Genomic DNA, 22,235 nt, shown 5'->3' on the forward strand with positions numbered 1-22,235 from the left:
TCATTACCATACACCAGTATACCAAAATTCTTTGGAGGAAACAGGAGCAGCAGGACCAGATAGAAAGAGCAACTGGTATCCCCCTCATCCACACACACAGAGAAAGAGAGAGAGACACACACATTGACTTTGGTAGCTTTCGAATCAAGTTGTGAATGAATGCTTCGGTAGAGATTTGCAGGCATCAAAGAGCAACCAGCTCTAAGCTTTCTCCTACCAAACTCAATTATTCACGCTGATTATGTAAGTGTACAGTTCATCTTCAGTGCACTACTGTGAAAGGTGCAGCCAATAAAAGGGGGAAAATCCTCCCAAATTTTGACCTCGTATCCTGGGATGGAAATAAAAATTTCATACTTCATTACAGAAAAACCCACAACACCCAAAATATGTATGTTTTCAGCTAACACATGAGGTGGAGTGGGGATCAGCCAATTTTAGCAGAGAACATCTGGTGTTTGACAGTTATTTTTTCATATGAAATTGTGTACTTTGTTCTAGGACAGTAGTGTTTGCTGAGAGTGTGCTGTGTTTGTTCCTGGAATGTTTTGTATTGATTAATTTTTATTACATTACGAATATGAATACTTTATTGCTTTTCAACCAATCAGGCTATATGCAAGAACACAGATTAAGCCAATCATAAAATAGTTTTTGGCATCTCATGCAAGTACATACTAACAAGCAGAAAAGGCATAAAATTATAACATAAAAGTAGTAAAACATAATAACATTCTCAAAAAGTTAAAAAAAATGTTCCCCCCCAGTCACGCTAAGTTCTTTGAAACTAATGTTTTAAATAATGCTAAAATTGTCTTCTCATTGAACCAAACATGCATAATATTGTCTGAACTCTCTCCAGAAGCAAAAATGACGACAATCATAGCTGATGTATTCATTCATTTGTTTGTTTAAAACATTTCTGTCCCACCTTTCTCCTTAAGAAGGACTCGACGCAGCTTATATCATTCAAAGAAAACAATTGAAACAAAAAACAAATAATTAAAACTAAAAGCAAATAGTGAAAAGGATCAAACAAATACAATAAAAGATGACAAACAGAAGCAACATCAAACACATTCGAAACAGTAAGGAGCTATAATCTGTTTAATAACCCCACTCAGGCAGCCAGTCATTAAGGGAAATAGAAAAGTTTTTGATACTCGCAGAACAGCAAAAATGGGACCGGCCTGGCCTATTGTGGGAAGGACGTCTAGAGTCTAGGAGCAGAGAAGGCCCTCTCCTATGTCCCCAGGCTCCCAACCAAACACACCTGTGAAGATGGTGGGACTGAAAGCAAGGCCTCTCCTGATGATCTTAACACTCAAGTAGCCTCATAATGGGAGAAGACAACCCCCAAATAAATAACCAACCAATCAACCCACCAAAACAACCACCTGGGCCGATCCAGGATTTTTGTTTGTTTGACTTTTGGAGAATTCTGAGGCCCAGTGCAACTCCAGAACGTTGGGGGCGAGCATTTGACATCTATGAAAGGTGGTTCTGATAGGTCTGGTGGGAACATATGACCCACCAGACATATCAGTTCCACCAGAAGACTAAATGGCCTCTAATCTTTTTTTCCAGGTCTAAACATTTTTGGTTTAATCTAGACTTAGTCTTATAAAGACCAGACCCATCAATATCACCAGGCATAAGTTTTTCATGATTTAAGTCCCACTGATTTCAATGGGCCTACTCTAGGTATCATCTGAATCCATTCTATGGTTTTATGATATTTCTGCTCCCCACCTCTTCGTACTCAAATCTGCCTGTTCCTCATCAAACACAAATGATGCCAAGAATGCCAAGGCAGGATTCCTTAGATGCAAGATGATATTTGTTGTTGTTATGAGTTGTCAAGTTGCCTCTGACTTACGATAACCCTAAGAACGAGTGACTTTCAAAATGCTGTATCATGCAAGTTCTTACAAGTTCAAAGGTGTAGCTTCCTATATTGGCTCAATCCACTTGATATTTGGTATTCTTCTCTTAATGATGGCTTCAGCTGCAAGTTAGTGTGGATATAAAATTCGAGAAATTGCCATGATGGAACTTCTTGGTGCATTTTTAACTTAGTTCTTCTATGGACTCAATCCATAGCATCCCTTCTAGCTCTACAGTTCTAAGATTATTAGTATATTATCTCCTGTTCACTGTAGCTGTCAAGGTTTCATTGCCATCAGATTGATCAATTTTTTAAAATTAACACACACTCTTTCTTTCTTTCTTTCTTTCTTTCTTTCTTTCTTTCTTTCTTTCTTTCTTTCTTTCTTTCTTTCTTTCTTTCTTTCTTTCTTTCTTTCTTTCTTTCTTTCTTTCTTTCTTTCTTTCTTTCTTTCTTTCTTCCTTCCTTCCTTCCTTCCTTCCTTCCTTCCTTCCTTCCTTCCTTCCTTCCTTCCTTTCTTTCTTTCTCACCTAAAAGTTACACCATTTGTGTAACTGCACAACAGGATTTTAGCCAATATATGACACAACGAATTACTTGCACGGTCAAAGAAGTAACACTAAAGAGAACCTTGCAGCCCAGAAGGTGACAAGTTACTTTTCAAAGTAACATTCCATGCTCTGATTAGAGTTTAGACTTTTTAATTAGACTGCTACAATAAGGCTAATCTGCTTTTGCAAACAGAAAGTAAACCCTCCTATCATTTGTGTGACTCATCCTCTCCCTAATGACGGTTAACAAATCCATAAATCTCTCCAGCCGTCATCTCAGCGCATAAAATGATTTTCTGCATTCTCTCTCCTCTGATGCACTTTTGTAAAACGTGCCTTTGCAATGCAAATAACAGTGTTGTTTATGGAAATATTTGATGAACAAACACCTTCAGTTAGCTGGGGATATGCTGACAAATTTGTCAGTGCTGTGCTATATAATCGATACTTAATTGCTTCCAACTTAATTGCTGACAGAAACCTAAGTTAAAAATAACCAGCAAAATTATGAATAGCAGTAAATCACTCCATCATTGTTAAAAATATATAAACTAAAAGATAAAAAAGGAAAAAATGATACCATAAATATAAAATGTCTTCCATTTGTTGATACGTTCTTATATAGAGAAAAAATTCAGAAGGATCACTATAAATTTAGAATCCGTCTCACAAACATATGATAAGGCTCAGTATTATGGGCTCTTCCCTTTGCCAATTGCACGGGGCAGGAAAGGAAGAGGCTTTTTTAGGTAAAGTGTTTTGCATAATTCGGAGCTGGGTTATAATGGACATCAATGCATTTTAGTAGTTTTGGGTTTGGTTAGCCTGTGTCTCCATGGGAGCTGGCTCAGCCCTTTAGCCGCAAATTTAGAAGCACACTATGTATAGTAGGGATGAAAAGATGAACTGTTACAAAAATGCATTTATTTATTTTATATTTATTTGTTTGATTGATTTATATAACACCTATCTGGCCAATGGCTGCTCTGGACAGCTCACAACATAAAATAACAACAGACAGACTTCACAAATTGCAGCCAAACAACAACAAATATAAAATAACAATAGCAATAATAAAACAATTTGAAAATGTACACTAAAATACCTAAAAACATTTAAGTTGGCAGTACTGTAAACAGTCTCCTTACAAGGTGTTAACCTCAGCTTCGGTGGGCTCAGTAGATGGAATAGTTTGAAATGCCTGCCGAAATCGCCAGGTTCTTAACTGTTTCTTTAAAATCCCCAGCGAGGGGGCCAGGAAGATGGCAGATGATAATTGATTGATTTTATAGCCAAGGAGCAACCACTGAGAAGGCCCAGTTTTGTGATACAAATATGCATTTTCTCCAGGTTTGCTGGCATCAGATAAAGATATATCAGGATAAGACTGGTAACTTAATTTTTTTATTTTAAATTAGCAATAAAATGTTGTTTGCTTTCCTCTCTTGTACCATTCAGAACATTGTTTCAGAGCAGAGGTCTAAGATTTCTTCCACAGAACAAGCAACAGGCTCTCCCAGAACAGTTTGCTGAGTTACAACATTTCAAAAGTGAAGTAAAACCTTTGCTATTGGAGACCAAGACCAAGATTATCCACACTCTTGTATTTTCAGTCACCATGTATGTGAAAGCTGGGCAGTAACGAATGCTGACAGGGAAAAAAATGATTGAAGCATGGTGCTAGAAGAGAGCTTTGTGGTAACTATTGCTTTAATGAAATTCAGTAAGTGCTGGCGAGAAAAGCCCATCAGGGCAAGTAGTACTAGAGAACAACAAGGGAAAGAAAAACACACATGGGCCTAAATGTCTCTGCACAGAGCATGGGAAACAAACAAGATGAACTGGAACTCTTAATACAGCAAAATAATTAGGATATAATAAGTATCACTGAAACCTGGTGGGATGAAACTCATGACTGGAATGTAGTTATTGGGGGGGTATAAACTATTTTGGAGAAATAAACCTAGCAAGAAAGTAGGATGAGTAGTATTCGCGAAGGCTTTCACGGCCGGGATCTAATGGTTGTTGTGGGTTTTTTGGGCTTCTTGGCCGTGTTCTGAAGGTGGTTCTTCCTAACGTTTCGCCAGTCTCTGTGGCCGGCATCTTCAGAGGACAGCACAGTTTGCTTACCGATTTTCGCATAGCGATGTTTTTTTAACAGCTGATCGGTGGTTCCAAAATGGCCACTGGGTAAAGAAAATGGTCACCCGCTGTGTTTTCGTGCCCTTTCCTCGCTTACCGGGCAGCATAACGGTGAGTTTCTTGTCCATAGGAACGCATTAAACATGTGTTAATGCGTTCCTATGGGCTTTTTTGCCCCGCATAGCGACAAATCCACATAGCGACGATTTTTTCGGAACGGATTATCATCGCTATGCGGGGCACCACTGTATTTCTGAGCACCATGTATGGATGTGAAAACTGGACAGGTAAGAAAGTTGACAGGAAAAATTGATTTGTTTGCAATATGGTGCTGGAGGAGATCTTTGTGACCTCATTAATGAGCAATCTCCAATATGTCTTGTACTCAACAGCCCTGCTCAGCTCTTGCCAGTGGCTTCTTTGATAGAGTCAATCCATCTCGTATTTGGTCTTCCTCTTTTCCTGCTGACTTGGCAATTTCTTCCTTAGCAATTCTGCTGGACCCCAATCATTCCACCAAAATGAATGTCCAAATCAGTGGCATGGTGATATCAACTCACCACTCAGGAATAAATTTGGTGGTTCTACTGTAGCCAGGACTAGCAACAGGATTTAAGCCAATATTAAATAAATGGCATATGAACTAAAAAGCATTAGTTAATGTAACCTAACGAGTGTCATTATTCTCCAAAAGGGTTGTGTTATTATTAAAACACGTTGGAGAAAGGGATCTGGTCACAAAGAACGATATATTAAGAAACAGTACAATCAACATCAGTATACTAAGCAAGAATAATTCATTTGCCAAACTGAACAATGAGTCCACATTCTTTGTCATATTCTGAAATCAAATGAATATGTTTCTTTCCAGCTCATATTACATCTACAGTACGTCAGAGCCACACCAAACATGTGTGTTATAGACAACTCAACTTTCCATGCCGGAAAAGATTTTTATTTATCAAGTACAGACTTCAGCCATTGGCTTGGATGGTGTTGTGAAATGTCATTTTTACTGCTCTGTAATCAAAGCAGCCTCACAAATCTGCCATTGCAATCCATCCAACAGTTGTGAAATATAAATAGGTTTCTGATAGCAGAGTAGTGAAAATGGAATGGAGGTGCTAACAGCCTTCATTTCCCTGCAAACAACATTCTATTCTAGGAGTTCAAGCTCCACTCTCTTGCCCACGATTCGCTCAGAGAGAAAAAGGACTTGGGAGTCAGCTGCCAACATAAACAATTGCATTTCTCATTCACTGTGGCAGGATTACCATATGGAAGGGAAAAGAACGTCCAGTTGACATCTCAAAAGTTTATCAAAAGCAACTGTGTTTGAAACTCTCCCAAGAAAGCACGTGAAATGCAAACACATCTCTGAAAATGAAGACAAGTGGAGAATAATTGCCATTAATCATCCAAAGCAAGTGCCCTGCTTTAAATAGGGGTCTCCTGTAGATACAATCTCAATTTCTTACTGAGTCTCACCAATCCAGCAAAGAAGATTTGTGAGCAAAATACAGATTGCTGTAAACACATCTCCCTCCAGAAGAGGCTTGCAGCTGGCAGATGGAGCTGTATGCACCATTCTTGATGCTGGATTTGGAACTGTATGCCCCCTGCCCAACATATGCAGAACACAAATTGTATTAATTTGTTGGTTACATTTCTATTCCTCCGGTGAGCTTAAAGTGGCATTCATGCCTCTTTCTTTTCAATTTAGCCTTACAATGAGCCTGTGAGATAGATCAGGGTGAGAAAAACCACACAAGGTCACCCAGTGAGTTTCATGGCTATATAAGGACTTAAACATGTATCTCCCAAATAGCAGTATAGCAGTGAACTCTCTTATCATTACCTGACCCTGAACAACACGACACAGCAAGAAAAACACCAATGGATCCACTGTGATGTCACACTGGGAAAGTCAGGTTTCCCAGATTAATTCACTAAAGCCAACCACACAGGAATCAGCAGAGAAAGGGGAGGAAAATGGCATTCAGCCTTGTCTGTAGCTTGTTAACTGTTTGAAACCTCTCCTCTCTGCACATGGTGTCTACATATGCTTGTTTCCCTCTGCCTTTCCTGTTCCCTTCCTTTCTTTTAAAGGCTTGCTGCCCTAGCCCTAGAATAGTTAGGTGGCTGAGGAGAAAAAAAGAAGAGTGAGGAATGAGCAAAAAGGGAGGGAGGGAACAAAAAGAGGGAAACAAGTAGACCAGGTGTAGGGAGGAGAGATTTATAGAGGCAGCCAGTTTCCCTGCTGCCCTGCCTCTCTCGCTGCTGCTTTAGCTGGCTGGCTTCAGATAGAACAGCTACAAATCCCTCCCCTTAGGCTCAAGTGATCTCACCATCTGAAGCAATGCAAATGCACTTGATTCCAAAATAGTAGAAGCCCCAGTGGTGGAGGAAAAAACTATGGATGTTGTGGCAGGAGGAATCCAGGTTGCTTCACACTGACTTTTACACTGAACAAAATTTAAAAATAATGCGGATCTAACCTTTCCACTCCTGGAGCATTTCCTGCAGTATTTGTCAATGTAGTCACTCCTAAGGTGTATTTATACAATCAGACATGCATACAATCATCTGATCCTTGTAAGCTGAAGCTCATAAAGAGAAATGAGTGAACAGTGTGCATAAACAGGCATTTGGTATGGGACTGTCATTTTCACCAGAGAGGGTGAGGTTGTGTCTGTTTCCTTGCGTCTGAGTTTGTCTGAGCTGTTTGGTGGTTTGCTTGTGTGTTTTTCTTTATTTGGTTGTAAGTGCATGAGAGATACTTTGTAGGATATAAAGTACCAAGAGGAAGTAAGTCACTGGCTGGAATCCTACTGGTGATTAATACGTGCTAGAATCTCTCCATCAGCATGGCCATTGACCATCTGGGAAGGGAGTCTCCAGACCTTCAGAGGGGAGTCAGAAATGTTTAATTTACTAAACCCACCACAGCCAATGATATAATCAGCTTTATGCAAAACATTATGCACAGCCTTATGCAACGAAGTCTACGTTGGCTCGGGCATGTCGTGAGAATGCCTGATGGTTGGATTCCGAAAGCTCTCCTGTATGGAGAATTAGTGCAAGGAAATTGCCCCAGGGGGAGACCATAGCTGAGATACAAAGATATCAGCAAGCAAAAACTTGACATCTGAGCGTTCAGCCTGGAGGCAGGTGGCCTCTCCCATTTTAAAGAGACACTTGTCCAGCAGGCCGAGGCAAAGAGGCAGTCCCGAAACCAGCAAAATCAGGGAGCTGGACAGGGGACAGATTGTATTTGTCTTCAGTGTGGAAGGGATTGTCACTCTCGTATTGGCCTTCTCAGCCACACTAGACGCTGTTCCAAGACCTCTATTCAGTCTCTCGAGACTGAAGGATGTCTAATTTATGCAAAACAATTCACTGCTGGATTTTTGCCAGCATCAGTGGGGAAAATACATAACTGTACCGAAATGCAAAAATAAAATATAAACATTAGGAGAGAAATGCAACATCCTCCACAGAGTTTGAACACTGCAAGGAGCATACCATGGAAATCCTTCTCATGTACCTGTGACAGTGCACTCAGATCAGCTCTTGGAGGTTGAATGTACTCTGAATTGCTCTGTTAAGGGCAAAAGGACAGAGCTGAACATTTTTCCTCAAGGTGGTAGTTTGGTGTTTAGTTGATGCTGAAGATGACTGATGCAAACTTCTGTTTTCACACTGCATTCCTATCAAGAAAAGAGGTGATTATAAGAGATGGAAAGTAAGATGAACTCTATGAAATCTTTTCTGGCACCATTGGGTTACTAAAGCTTTCTTTCTGTTCCTCCTGACAAGAATATCTGCAAAATATACCTGCAGAGAGAAGCTGAGGGTGTAATTACACCGAACCTCTTGAACCTAATACAGTATTTACAAATGCTCTGTACAAAAAAAGTCAAAGTCAGTCACCAAGAGATAAAACAGCTGAGTTATTTCCTTCTGATTAAATTTATCCAAAGAGCAAAGAAATGCACACAGAAATGACTCTGTTCTTGTATTTTGACAAATGACATCTTTAAAAAATAACACATATGACTGACAAAAATCATGCCTTTCCCCTCACCCTGAAGTTTCATTCACTAGACCTTCTCGTTGCCCCAATCCCTCTTTCACACAGTGGGATTTTGTTAGTTGCTGTTGCTCCACAAACTGACTTATAATTCAAGTACATCTCAAGACTGACATCCAGTGAGGTGCCTGTGATGAAGAAGAGTGACGATTACAAACAAAGATAATTTGATACGAAGGTAATAGTATGATACTGGTTGAATTGTTGTTGGGTGTGTTCCATCTACACAACAGGAGTGACATTGTCTCCAGCAGCAGACTGCTGCTGATTAAAGACATCCTTTTCCTATTTTAGAGTGTACACAACTCTGTCTTATTGAAGGTGAGCTATATACATCCCCAAATTGAAAAAGGGAATCCGTAACTGATGACAATCTGCTGTTGCTAATGATGTTATTCCCAAATAAGAAGGCTGAGCTGTACAATAAGATTTCACCACAGGTCAACTACTTTAATAAACCTATGCATTTCTACTAAATTTTAGAAATATTATGAAATTTAGATGCACACCACTAGACTGGCCTTCCGTCTCTTGGTGCAGTCTTGTTTAATCTCTATATTTCCGGGTTCTTGTAATACCAGGAGGCCAGTTCTGACACCCACTTTCAAGTCATATTGGGATAAATGGACCTGACAGCAATGTCACTAGAAACATAGAGAACCACCTTATGCTAGGCCAGAGCATTGGTCCAGTTAACACAGCATTGCCAACTCTGATTCAGCAAGGGTTGTCAAGGGTTTCCTGCAAGATTCTTTCCTAGCCATATGTGGAGAATCTCAGTATTCACAGGTGGGATCCCTTCTAAGTACTAACCAGGCCTGACCCAGCTCAGCTTCCAAAATCAGACTGGCTCAGTGTGTCAGGGGTGGTATAGTGGCTCCGAAATCAGTGACACTGTAACAGATTTTGCAATGCAGGCTGTTCTCGTGATAGTCTCCATAGGCGTGCCCTATTGGTTTAGGACCTCGATATCTAGCGGAACGCCTTCTCCCACCTAGATCTACCCAAATCACTCATTCTAGCTGGGATGGGCGGCTGAGGAGCCTAATGCCAAGGGAGGCCCAGAGAGAAAGAATAAGGAACTGGGTGTTCTTGGCAGTGGCCCCTCGCCTCTGGAATAGTCCGCCCGCAGAAATCTGCCTGCTTGCCTCACTGGGTGTTTTTAAGAGCAAACTTAAAACCTGGCTCTTTAGGCAGGCTTTCCCTCCTGTCAACACCTAATGACTTTGCCATTTTGAATTATATTCAAACTGTTGTTTTTATTTTATTATATTGCCTTTACTTTTATGTCTTATTGTTAACCGCCCAGAGTAGACTTCGATCTACGTAGATCGGCGGGGTATAAATTGAGTGAGTGAGTGAGTGAGTGAGTGAGTGAGTGAGTGAGTGAGTGAGTGAGTGAGAAGAGTGTAATCTCATAATCTCAAGATTAGACCACTGCAATGCGCTCTACGTGGGGCTGCCTTTGAGGTTGCTGCGGAAACTTCAGGTGGTGCAGAATGCAGCGGCCAGACTTCTCAGTGGTGTGAAAAAATACCATCACATCTCACCCACTCTGGCCGCATTGCATTGGCTGCCCATCCACTTCCGCATCAACTTCAAAGTGTTGATGCTTACGTATAAAGCCCTAAACGGTTTAGGGCCTCGATACCTGGCGGAACGCCTACTCCCACCAAGGACTACCCGTGTCACTCGCGTGAGCCAGGAGGTGAGGCTGAGGAGCCTAACGCCGAGGGAGGCCCGGAAGGAAAAGACAAGAAATCGGGCCTTCTCGGCGGTGGCTCCCCACCTCTGGAATAATCTACCTCCTGATATTCGCGCGGCTCCCTCGCTGGGTATTTTTTTAAAAAAACTAAAAACATTGATGTTCCGGCAGGCCTTCCCCTCAATCAATTCCTGACCTCCCCTTCTTCTCCTCTCCCTACCCTTTGTCTTAATTAGTTGAAAGTTTTTCTTAATGTACAATTGTTTTTATATATATTGTTGTATGTGTTTTTGTGAGCCGCCTAGAGTGGTCTTAACAGACTAGATAGGCAGGATATAAATAAAATAAAATTTAAAAAAATAATAATAAAAGTGTGAAAAGATAGGCAGCTGGGTTGGCCTGAATCAATGAAGCAGTTGTAATAGTCTTCTCCCTAGCAGACACCGTGCTACAGGAGCAGGATTTTTGTAAAATAAATGAGTCTTAATTACCATTCAAGACCAAGCCATGCCCAAGAAACTATAGCTCATGGCGTTGATCATGAAACAACTTTGCTAGGAAAATCAGTTCCTTACCACCCCAGCTCACTTGAGGGTTTCAACTAAGTTCAGAGGGCATGAAGAAGCTTGAGGGGGTGGAAGATAGTGTTATTCAAACAGCCTGGATACTCCTCTGATCCTGCAAGGCTTGCCTCTACGATATCCCTGCCCCAAATGCAAAGGAAACATGCAGTTCCATTAAGAACATCAAAATACTTCATGCCAGCCATCTGGCAGCAGCCTCAGGAGCTTCATTCCAGATGTCAGACTGTTCCTTCATATAGAGGTTAAACAATACCAACAATACAATGATAGGCAAAAATCCCACAAGCGGGTTCTGGTAGCACAGGTCATCAAAGGGCACACATGCAGATGTGCATGCGCTTGCACCCGCCCGCCCACGAATATGTTCAGAAATAAATACCTCTGCCATTACAGAGTTGTGCCTCTCTCAACACCCACCAGCTCCTGCAGGCAGCTCAGTTAGCTGTGGTCAGTCAGATGAAACATCCTCAAACTACCAAGATCAACAGAATCATTGACCCATCCCTGGAGAAAAGGATGTTTCATGTATTGTGCGGTACTTTAAACTCAGTAAGATTTAACCATTATAATCTGCAGCATGATGTCTTAGCATTATCTTTTTGCCAGCATTGGCAAAAGCAAAATATTCCCTTTGTCCCATTTTTCCATTCAGACTGAAGGTAGTGCAAGGTGGTGTTGTAACCATATGGCATCATACAGTGACATCATTGCCTTCTCCATATATCTGCTTGGCCCAGTGAAAATATGGAAAACTGATCCAAAAGAGCATTATCTTAGGTTTGAAAGGAAGCACAATGTTTGCAAAAAAAAAAAAAAAAAAAAAAAAAAAAACACCAGAATGATAGGGATGTTTTCCTATTTCTCTGGAATCCCTGCTTATTACTCAAAATGATTATGTTTGGAAATTTGCTACTGCATGCTTTCTCCAGTAGCAGCAATGCAAGCCTTAGCCGTGTTACCAGGGCTGGTTCAAAACATTTCTGCTGGCCGTGGCAAAGAATAAGTTTCCCTTTCCAAGTAGAAAAGGAAACTGATCTGGCAGCTGAAATTTTCTTCTACACTGATCTGAAGGAAACGGTTGGATGCAAGGCAGGCAGGAGAGCACAGAGTTCTTGCCACCTGGCATCTGTGGCCAGAGGCAACCACCTCACTTTGCCTAGTAGGAGAGCCGGTCCTGTCTTCCCCCTGAAATGTTCCAGCAGCAAGTGTCTGAAGGTTAGTCTTTTCGCATTCAAAATAGTGCTCTACTACTGAATTATGTACCTTCCTAGGATAATCATGGGCTTCTACGTATAATGTAATATTGATGGGAATTAAAGTTCGTATAATAATGAATGCAGGAATTGGGCTCAAGAAGTTTTGGTTTGGTTGTGTGTTTTGTTTCAGGGGGAAAAAAGAGGTGTCTGTTCCTTTCCCAGAGATTTGTCAATATAACATACAGTACTATTGACACAACTCCTTTGATAAAATCTACAAGGTACCAAATTGAAATTATATTTCATTGTTACTGTTATTTTATCAACAGTTTCCCCATCTGATTTTACCACCTGAGACAGGACTTAAAATACATTTCCTAGCAAACAGATAGCTTATTATAACAAACTTTATTATATTAAAAATTCTTTCTAATACCTTTGGTAGCTACACGATACATCAGTAAGATTAACTGCTATTGAATTTTAGAATAAATAACTAGGATGTCATGCAAAGATAAAGCACATTTGGCTGTACGTGGAAAAACAAATTAAATACCTTCTACTTGATACAGTTTTCAAGCCATTAATAATCTGCTTGTATTTCACTGTTCAAGTGCAGACAAATGGAAGACAGCAAGCAGAGTCATCAGATTCTAGACATTATGCATTTGCTTTGGTGGAATGATTTGGCAAACATGGTTCATTTCCCACTGGAGCATTGGCAGGAGGTCTTAATTTGAGCCGTGCTCATCAGTTTCTGAATCTATTTTCAATGACAGGTCCAAGTCCTGGACACGTGAAAAAATGGAACAAAAGTCTAAAAGCTATGTTAGCCAATAGAATAAAAACAGGGAGTATAGTAGCAGCATTCCCCGGAGAACCCATTTTTCAAAATGCAGCATGGTAAGTCTCTGAGGAATACTCACAGATATTTAAATATTGCCAATTAAAATGGCTAGCTGAAAAAAATCAGATTTGAAATGTATTACTGAACATTAATGATAAATGTGAAGCTTTACATGAAGGCTTGATTTTGGAATGGATTGAACATATTGCTATCTCTTGAAGGTTTTGATTCTGGCTGGCATCCAAGGTGAAGTCTCATTAGTGGTTTGTTGAATACTGTGATGTAACCTGGATGCATTCTTCCACTTGTTCTTGTTGTTGTTTGTCGTGTCCGACTCTTTGTGATGATCTTACGACTGCTGGTCTTCCGACCCTGCAGCACAGAGGCTTCTGTGGTTTAACCCACAGCGCCACCACGTCCCTCTTCCACTTAGCATAGGCCAATTTGACTCTGCGCAGCAAGTTCTAGAAACTATGATCTTAAAACTCATTCTGCTGATGTCATGACCAGGGGTGGGATTTTCAGGAAAAACAAACCCTCATTCTTATAATTAGATGGGAACCCCCATCCCCAAGCCAAATTGTTTTAAATTGAAATTGTAGTTGTAATTTTATGATTTTATATATTTTTATACTGTTTTGTTTTATTTTGTAAGCCGCCTCGAGTAGACATGGTCTAGAGGGGCAGGGTAAAAATCAAATCAAATCAAATCAAATCAAATCAAATCAAATCAAATCAAATCAAATAAATAAATAAATAAATAAATAAATAAATAAATAAATAAATAAATAAATAATGGAAGGGGAAGCCATTAAAAAATAGGAAATAGAGCAGGACACATAAGGTAAAGGTAAAGGTTCCCTCTGACATTCTAGTCAGTCGTGTTCAACTCTAGGGCGCGGTGCTCATCCCCGTTTCCAAGCCGTAGAGCCAGCGTTTGTCTGAAGACCGTTTCCGTTGTCACGTGGCCAGCACGGCTATACATGGAACGCTGTTTACCTTCCCACCGAGATGGTACCTATTTATCTACTCGCATTTACATGCTTTTGAACTGCTAGGTTGGCAAGGAGCTGGGACAAAGCGACGGAAGCTCACTCCGTTGCATGGATTCGATCTTACAACTGCTGATCTTCTGACCCTGCAGCACACAAAGGCTTCTGCGGTTTAGCGCACAGCGCCACCACATCCCTTCCGCAGCGCCACCACATCCCTTGCAGGACCCATACCTCCATGCTATTCCTGCATGCCTTCTTTACACCCTCTGTAAGTGCCCTAGGCATGTTGCAAGAATTCCCTGCAACTTGCAAGTGTGCATGGGGGAATGAGTCCCCACAGAGGCTGCTTCCATAAATATTGTGTTCCCTTGAACTATAGCACTAAAGCTCTTAAATTACTGTTAGTGTAAATACACATTACTGGATACAACCACAGCTGGATTAAGACCTTTAGAAGCCCTAAGCACTGAAAAGAGTATGGTGCCCACTATCAATATAAGGTGCAGCGTGTCACATGGCTTTAAAAAAACCCATATAACACACACATTATATGCGTGAAAATACAGCAATTTAATTGTACAGCATGTGGCAAAAAAAACACCACATATTGTATACACAGTAATCCATACAATCAAATTACCGGCTTCCAGTTAAATCTTGTGCTTTCACACTTTGATTAATGTAGACAGGTTTTGTCTGAATCTCAAACAAGAGCCTAAAAACCCATTTTGTTTTTTTAACAGTGGTTGTTATTCCTCCGGTTTGCACATGTAGTGAAGAGTCCCTGGGTTTAAAAGACCTGCAGCTCTTTTTGGGCTTATCCCCACCCAACCTCAGAAAATACAGAAATAAAAACAAACAAACAAACAAAACCCACCTAGCGATGATGATGATGACTGATTATTTCATTCAAGACATGAGTTTTCTCGCTAAGCGAGTTCCCTTCATCCGAGTTCCATGGACCTGGCCAATTTATAGATGAATTTAGGTTCACCGCCTGTCCCACTTCACCTTCCAGCACGGGCACGGTGTCGTTGTCCCGGCCATCCACCCACATGGAACATCCAACGGGTGTGTGTGTCTTCCAGGGTCCTCCCTGTACCCCTTCATTCTCATTTTGCACACCCTCCATTCCAGCCTCTCCTTTTTTTCTCTCTCTACTCTCTCTTTTTCTTCTCTTAGCTTTCTCCTCCACTCTCTGGCTTCTAGTTCTCCCAAATAAGAGGGTCTCATAGGGATTTCTCTCCTTTTCTTATAGTCCGCCTCCTCTTCTCGGATGCTCAGCTTTTCCCATGCTCCGGTCCAGGGATCCTCCATCCAGACCCACTCCCAACCTGGTGGTAACTGGTCTTCCCTCCTCTTTATAACTGCTGTTCCTGCCTCTGTCTCCACCCTCTTCTTCTGCTCTGTTCCTGCTGTTTTTTCTCTGAGTTCCTTCAACAGTTAACTTTTGTATTTCTATTTCTATTTCCTGTGTATCGGTCCCTCGCTGCTCTACTCTCTTGGGAGATGAGGCGGGCAGGGTCTGTATCTCTTTCTTGGCGGTAAAGAAAAGGGACGGCATTCCAGCAAGAGGGCTACCACTCTCGCCACCTATCCCACACTGAGCTTTTATATATTTTTTTTAGTTTTTACTGATATATACTCAGTTACTTTAGGCAGGGAAGTGGTTTTCTTGGGGCTCTTGAGGGAGGGAGTTGAGGATGAGGGATGGATATGGTTTGTTAATGAGGCTGTACCATTTGCACCATGGTCATGGAAAATCCAGCACTGGGGGAAAAAACCTCTTGCCTTGTTGATGTCCTAAGCACGTGCTTACTTTTGCTTAACAGTTAATCCATGGCAGGCCACAACTCAAATTAAATATCTTCCCTGTATTGGTGACAGAAGTGAATCTTTCTGCTTTACTACCAGCATTTTATCTGCTCAGTACTGTCCTTTTGGGGAGAAAGGCAGCGTAGAAATATTTTAAATGCAGTAAATACATTTTTAAAATAGCAGAAGTGATGTGTGGCCATAAAAGATACACAGTTCCTTTCACATGTATCAGTTTACCCTGAACAAAATAAAGGTAGCATCTCAGATGGGAAGGTAAAAAGAGCAACCCTCATGAGGCCGGTGTGATTTGTTTACATATATATAGTAGGAGGTGAAATGGGTGACAGTATTTACTCATGGGGTAGGAAAGGAAGGAAAAGCAGAAAATGACCCACCTGCAGCTTTGCTGAACAGAAGCAGCTGTGGTTTTGTTCAGTTTTGTGCCCTTTCCTGCCCAGTGCATTATCTTTATACCATAAGGTTTATTTTGGAACATGTCAACACAGTTCTGAAAAGGTCAGACATATGATGGCCTGATAGTTGCTTGCAACCCAAGAAGCATTAGAGATGAAATCACGTTTCCTGAAAATACTAATTTGAAGGCTTCCTGTGTAGAAAGGACATCTGCTTGAAGAATCAGGCAAGGAGGAAAAGCACCAATCCAGTTCCGCCCTGGAGTTATAACAAGCCTGGATTTTCTCCTTCACTCAGAAATGCCAAATTTGCTTCTAAGTGGGACAAGTGTTGCTGGCTGGTTTTTAAAGCCTTGCCATGCAAGTGACAACGCCAGCCACTTGCAAAGTGAACTATATTTATCAACAGAGCTCAGCGGAGCAAAAAGCTGGAGAGGATCCTTCATCTTAAACATTTTCTTTTTAAATGGCAGCTGGTAGAAATCAGTTCATTAAAGAGAAACTCTTCTTCTAAGTCAGTGATCCAAATGGTACAGCAAGTTCAGGGCAATTTATATACAGTCTTGTGAATAAAGCTGTGATTAAGCATTTAAATTGATTCCACTTACAATTCAAATTTGCCAGGATTTTTGTCTAATAGCTGAGTCGGTGGATTCACAAATCTGGAAGACAAAGACAGCAAGCATCTTGAGACCATATTTGGGTTTTGTTCCCTCCGCCTTCTATAGTTGACCTACTTCAGATCTTTTAGTTAATATTTAGGGCCAGGAGCACACTACAAATTTTGGGCAGGTGGATCATAAAACAGTATCCAGTGTGATGTTGTAGATAGAGTGATGGACTGGTACTTGGAAACTCACTTGGGAAATGAAGAAATACTATCCTAATCCAAGAAGCATTTGATGCTTGTTTTGATGTGTTATTTGTTTTTTATTGCTCTTTGGCCAAATGCTTCTTCCAGAGTCCCTGTAAGAATTCCATCCAACGTGGATAGGGATTAGGTTCTTTGGAATTAACAAAAATGGCTATTGAATGTCCTCCTGAAGTCCATCTTCCCCATCTCTGGTGCTATGAAACATTTGAGAAACATAAAACAAGACCTGGAAAACAACAGGAGTGTTTCTAAGATCAACTCTCACATTCATCTGGGAGGCAACCAGGGCAGTAATACTTCCACGACATCACACATTCTTTGTTGATCTCGTAAAGGCCAACACGGGCAGCAGAAAATGAGCGAAGAGTGACAAATCACAGAAAAACTGGCACTGTTCTCATAAGCAATTATCTCATGATGGGGTAATGTTGAGTTACATACACTGCGGATGACTGCTTTCTCTGAGTAATTTCAGCAGACATATGTCTACATGTGTCACTCTCAAGATCAACAGGGGAAGGGGTCATACAAGATGTGTTCTACACATAAGGGAATGCTAAGCTTACTAAAAGTAAGTGCAAGTGCCAAAGCATGTTAGCATCTGTAGCCTCCCACACACATGCAAGCTCCAAGAAAAATATGCATATTTCAGCAGCTACTCTGTCTTCTAATCATGATCAAAAATTTAGGTCATAGTAAACTTCCCTTTGGGGGATGATGGGGGGAGGATTCATGATGTAACACTTGCTATGGCCTACAGCTAAGGCCTCCCATTAGATGTGGAAAGAAAATAGTCTTGGCTCAGGAAAGCTCTTGTTAAAAACAAATTGCTGTTCTGATTCATTTGTAAAAATGATAAGGAAGGGAGAGAGTTATATCACAGGAATATGAACTCTTCTCTGGGTAACTCAAATCTCTGTGCTTCCAGTTCAGAGCCTAGTAGGCAATTGATGTCACAGCAGTGAAAGATTCAGAAGTTCACATTGAATCACAGGGAATCTGATCCTGAAACACAGCAGCAAATTTAATTCAAGATAAGCTTGGTCCACATCATGATGCAAATACTTTATCTCCTACTGACACCGAGCTTGCGATGTCCCCTAAAATGTGAAACAGCAATGTTGTATCATCAGCACCGACTGTGATGACATAAATTTTCTCTACAAAGATCATTTATAGTGATCTACAACTGTTCAGGGCCTGTGAATATTTTGGAAAATGGTGGCCACAGGTGCATGGCTAGTCACAAAATGGCTGCTGTGATAGCTGGCTGTTCACAAAGGACAAGCAAGCTACCTGAGAAGCTATGTTTTCACAGTAAGAAAGACAGGTGCTCCGAGAGACCAATGCTAGCTGTAAAATCCTTGGAACTGTATTTATTATTTATTTCTATTATTTATATGCCACCTTTTTGCCTGCAGAGGACCCAAGGTGGCTTGCAACAATTAAAATAACACAATAATCACAGATTGAGGCCTACTACATTACTCCTTGGTAGTCCAAAAATGTAACAGCTATTTAAGAAAGTGAATATGCCTCCATTTTGATTCCATTGAGTTTCTCTGAGTTCCACCCGCATTTTCTTTTGACCCTCATTTTGTATTCAGTTTAAAGACTTTATGCTTCCTGGACTGAAATTTGTGTGAATTTTTATGCATTTTTCCCATTTATGCACTAACTTTATCCAATTTACATAACATTCCCTCATTAACTAAAGTGTCACACACATTTTAGCCATCACTTTTAAAAATAAAGTGTCGTTTTATGTGCCATGTATTTCTCTAAAATTTCCTATAAGTCTCAATGGTGTGTTGAATTTAGTGGAATTGTTTTCCATCCTTTTCACTGGTCATGTTGGCTGAGGGCTTTGGGGAGTCTTGAGTCCAAGGAAAGCAACTTTTTAAGATGCTGAATCACCTGTGATGCCATTAACTAAAGAAAATAAAAGCCAGAACTCCAGTGCTACTCATGAAAGTGCCTGAAAATATTGCATGCATGTGGGCACGGGCATTTGTAAAAGAGAATGGTAAAGAAAGGCAGTGTGTATACATTTGTCATTGTGAGAGGCTCTGAAAATGTTTTCAGGATTTTGGTGTTTAATTTTTAAATTTTGACTGGCTCTTTGCCCCTGAATAACACACATACCCAGATAAAAATCACATTAGTTTATAAATCAGGAAGCGCCAATCAATACACATTTGCGGCTTCCAACTAAACATTGCTAAATTAATCCTTTTCTAAATGCTTTACTCTGGACTCATTTAATTTGAACAGTAATGGCTTTTGACTATATACCTAACACAATTCCCCTCTAAAATAAATGAATAAATAAGTAGGTCTCTTCAGATCTTTGATCTTTTGATTTTCTTATTCGTAATACTCATGGAATCAGTGGGCAAAAAGTGGTCCAAGCAAGAAAACTATCCTTTTTAAGGCTATAATTGAGAGTTTTATTTCCATCCTGTGTTCCAATCTTACATCATCAGACAGCACCTTGATCTGTCAACCAAGGAAAGGAGAAGTCCATGTTCCCTCTCTCTCTCTCTCTCTCTCTCTCTCTCTCTCTCTCACACACACACACACACACACACACACACACACACACACACACACACACACACACACACACACACACACAGAGAGAGAGAGAGAGAGAGAGAGAGAGAGAGAGAGAGAGAGAGAGAGATACTGATTCTTTTCAACACATTTTCTCAGCTGAAGACATTAAGTACTGTATAAAATATAGGAAATACAATTCTGTTTATATCTTTTATTATTGCTAAGATGTACACATGGCTGACACTAAGCGAGATGATTGGACAAAGATATTTATTGGTTGGACAGAATGAGTGCTGATAAAAAGTCACTTGGGAGTTCTTACCATAATGACATCTGACACCATCTCTCACCAAGCAGGGGCTCCAAATGATCTCTTGCAAGAACAAAAGGACTTCTGCTTCTGCAAAGGAGGTTCACAACATGTCACCAGTCCACCTTAACAACCCTGCAAGGTGCCATGGTATTCCATGGCATTCCTTAGTTTTCAGAAGCCACCTTTGGAGCATAAGAGGGCTACCACAGGAAAAAGTGATCTGGGGAAGCTCTGTTCTTAGGATCCAATTCATATACATGGTGCACTTTTCTTTCTTTCTTTCTTTCTTTCTTTCTCTCTCTCTCTCTCTCTCTCTCTCTCTCTCTCTCTCTCTCTCTCTCTCTCTCTCTGTCTTTCTAATAAACATTACCAGAGCCAAAGAGGGAAAAGGGGAACGTAGATCCCTAGAATCCATCAAAACACACCTTGACTGAAAATAGGAGGCAATTAACAAGTTCTGGAGAACAAACTCAATTCATATTATTAAGCATAATCAATGCTTCCTACACAACAGGGAACCTTAGAGAGCCAGAGGGGCAATTTTCTGCACCCAGGACCATCTGGAGGCCACAAAAAAACCAAGGTGATCAAAAATCAAAGCGAACCAAGTTCATGGCCAATTAGGAAAAACACCTGTCACTTTGAGGTGTTAAACAGTATGGGGAGCACTATGAATGGCAGAAGGAAAAGCCTTGACCTGGGCAGCTCCAGAAACCCTAATTCACTTTTTTTTTGCTGGAGAAAGAAGGGGAGAAAGGATGGCTGAGGGCCACAAGAATAGCTTTGGGGGCCACATATCGCCCCAGGGCAGCACTTTACTAATCCCTGCTATACAATGTGCCACCAACCTGGCTTAGCCTCTCTTATATGGACTTATTTTAATGAGGAAGTAGAGACCCCGAACATGTATATTGGAAGTCCCCAAACTTTGCATGTCCATACATTTATGCATGTCTTTTAAAAACAAAAAAAACTTTCAGTGTTCAATATTCTTTCTAGTGTATAACAGATAGAGGAATAGAATTGTAAATTCTGGACCTAAACCCACAGACACAGACAAAAACAGCATCATCTTAGGACTCCTGAGAATATGGCAAAAGAAAAAGTACAATCAAATATGTGACTTGGACTTTATAAACATATTTCAACGTTTTTTAAAAAAATACTGGCTGCAATCCAATAGGTAAAAATACTGGAGAAAGGAGTTCAAGATGGATGGATATTGCTTTAAAATGATTTTCGGGGGCAGTTGTGTTGCTTAAGGAGCTTTCTTGTGTGCTCAGACTCAAATGTGGTAAACACAGGAAATAGGAGAATGACAAACAAGCCACCAAGGAGAAGTACAAGTAGCCAAACCTGGTACAGAGAGTGTCAGGACAGACAGAACTCAGAATCAGTTTGGGCATGTGTGGGATGTTAAGAAAGACTGCATTCCAAGTCTTCTTAGGCATCCTTCAGTCTCATGAGACTATGTTAACGTGCTGTGTATCGAGGACTTGGAACAGCGTCTAGTGTGGCTGAAAAGGCCAATTCGAGAGTGACAATCCCTTCCACACTGAAGACAAATACAATCTGTCCCCCGTCCAGCTCCCTGATTTTGCTGTTTTCAGGACTGCCTCTTTGCCTTGGCCTGCTGGACAAGTGTCTCTTCAAATTGGGAGAGGCCGTGATGCACCGCCTGCCTCCAGGTTGAATGGTCAGATTTCAAGGTTTCCCATCTATTGAGATCCATTCCTAAGGCCTTCAGATCCCGCTTGCAGATATCCTTGTATCGCAGCTGTGGTCTCCCTCTGGGGCGATTTCCCTGCACTAATTCTCCAAACAGGACATCCAAGTAAGAGGAAGATAAAAGGAAGTTGGTAGATCTGCTGTGAGGAAGAGAAGGGGACATTAGCAGGGAGGTGACACTTTTCTTCAGCCTCTTCCACAAGGAAAACTGCTCAAATACAGATCAGATGACAGGAGGAAGTTGATGACCACAACTAGATCAAGAAATAGTGCAAGAGTAGGTAAGCATTCTAGATTAATTCAGTTCTTCGGAGTTTAATTTGCATTCTTTGCAAGCTATACAAGCAACCTCAGAGATTCTGTGTATAGTTTTGTTGTTTAATTCTTGGAATGCAGGTGGAGTGCCTCAAGACTGCAGGTGTGCAGAAGCCATCCCCATCTTTGGAAGGAGAGCTAAGGAGGATCCAGGCAAATATCATATGTTCAGCTAGACATCAAACATTATCATTCAGGTATCAGCATGCAAGCT

The 22,235-nt window shown here is 40.8% G+C and overlaps 1 long non-coding RNA gene across 1 annotated transcript; it reads right to left on the reverse strand.

Annotated features, from left to right (window-relative positions):
- Positions 1 to 6,025: 6,025 nt before the first annotated feature.
- On the reverse strand, positions 6,026 to 22,113 carry LOC144585794 (uncharacterized). Its single transcript, XR_013540349.1, has 2 exons — positions 16,841 to 22,113; positions 6,026 to 8,291 (listed from the first exon to the last, which is right to left on the reverse strand). It is a non-coding gene; the product is annotated as an uncharacterized LOC144585794 (long non-coding RNA).
- Between the last annotated feature and the right edge of the window lie 122 nt (positions 22,114 to 22,235).

Source organism: Pogona vitticeps, chromosome 1, assembly GCF_051106095.1.
Source record: "Pogona vitticeps strain Pit_001003342236 chromosome 1, PviZW2.1, whole genome shotgun sequence".
Taxonomy (NCBI): Eukaryota; Metazoa; Chordata; class Lepidosauria; order Squamata; family Agamidae; genus Pogona; species Pogona vitticeps.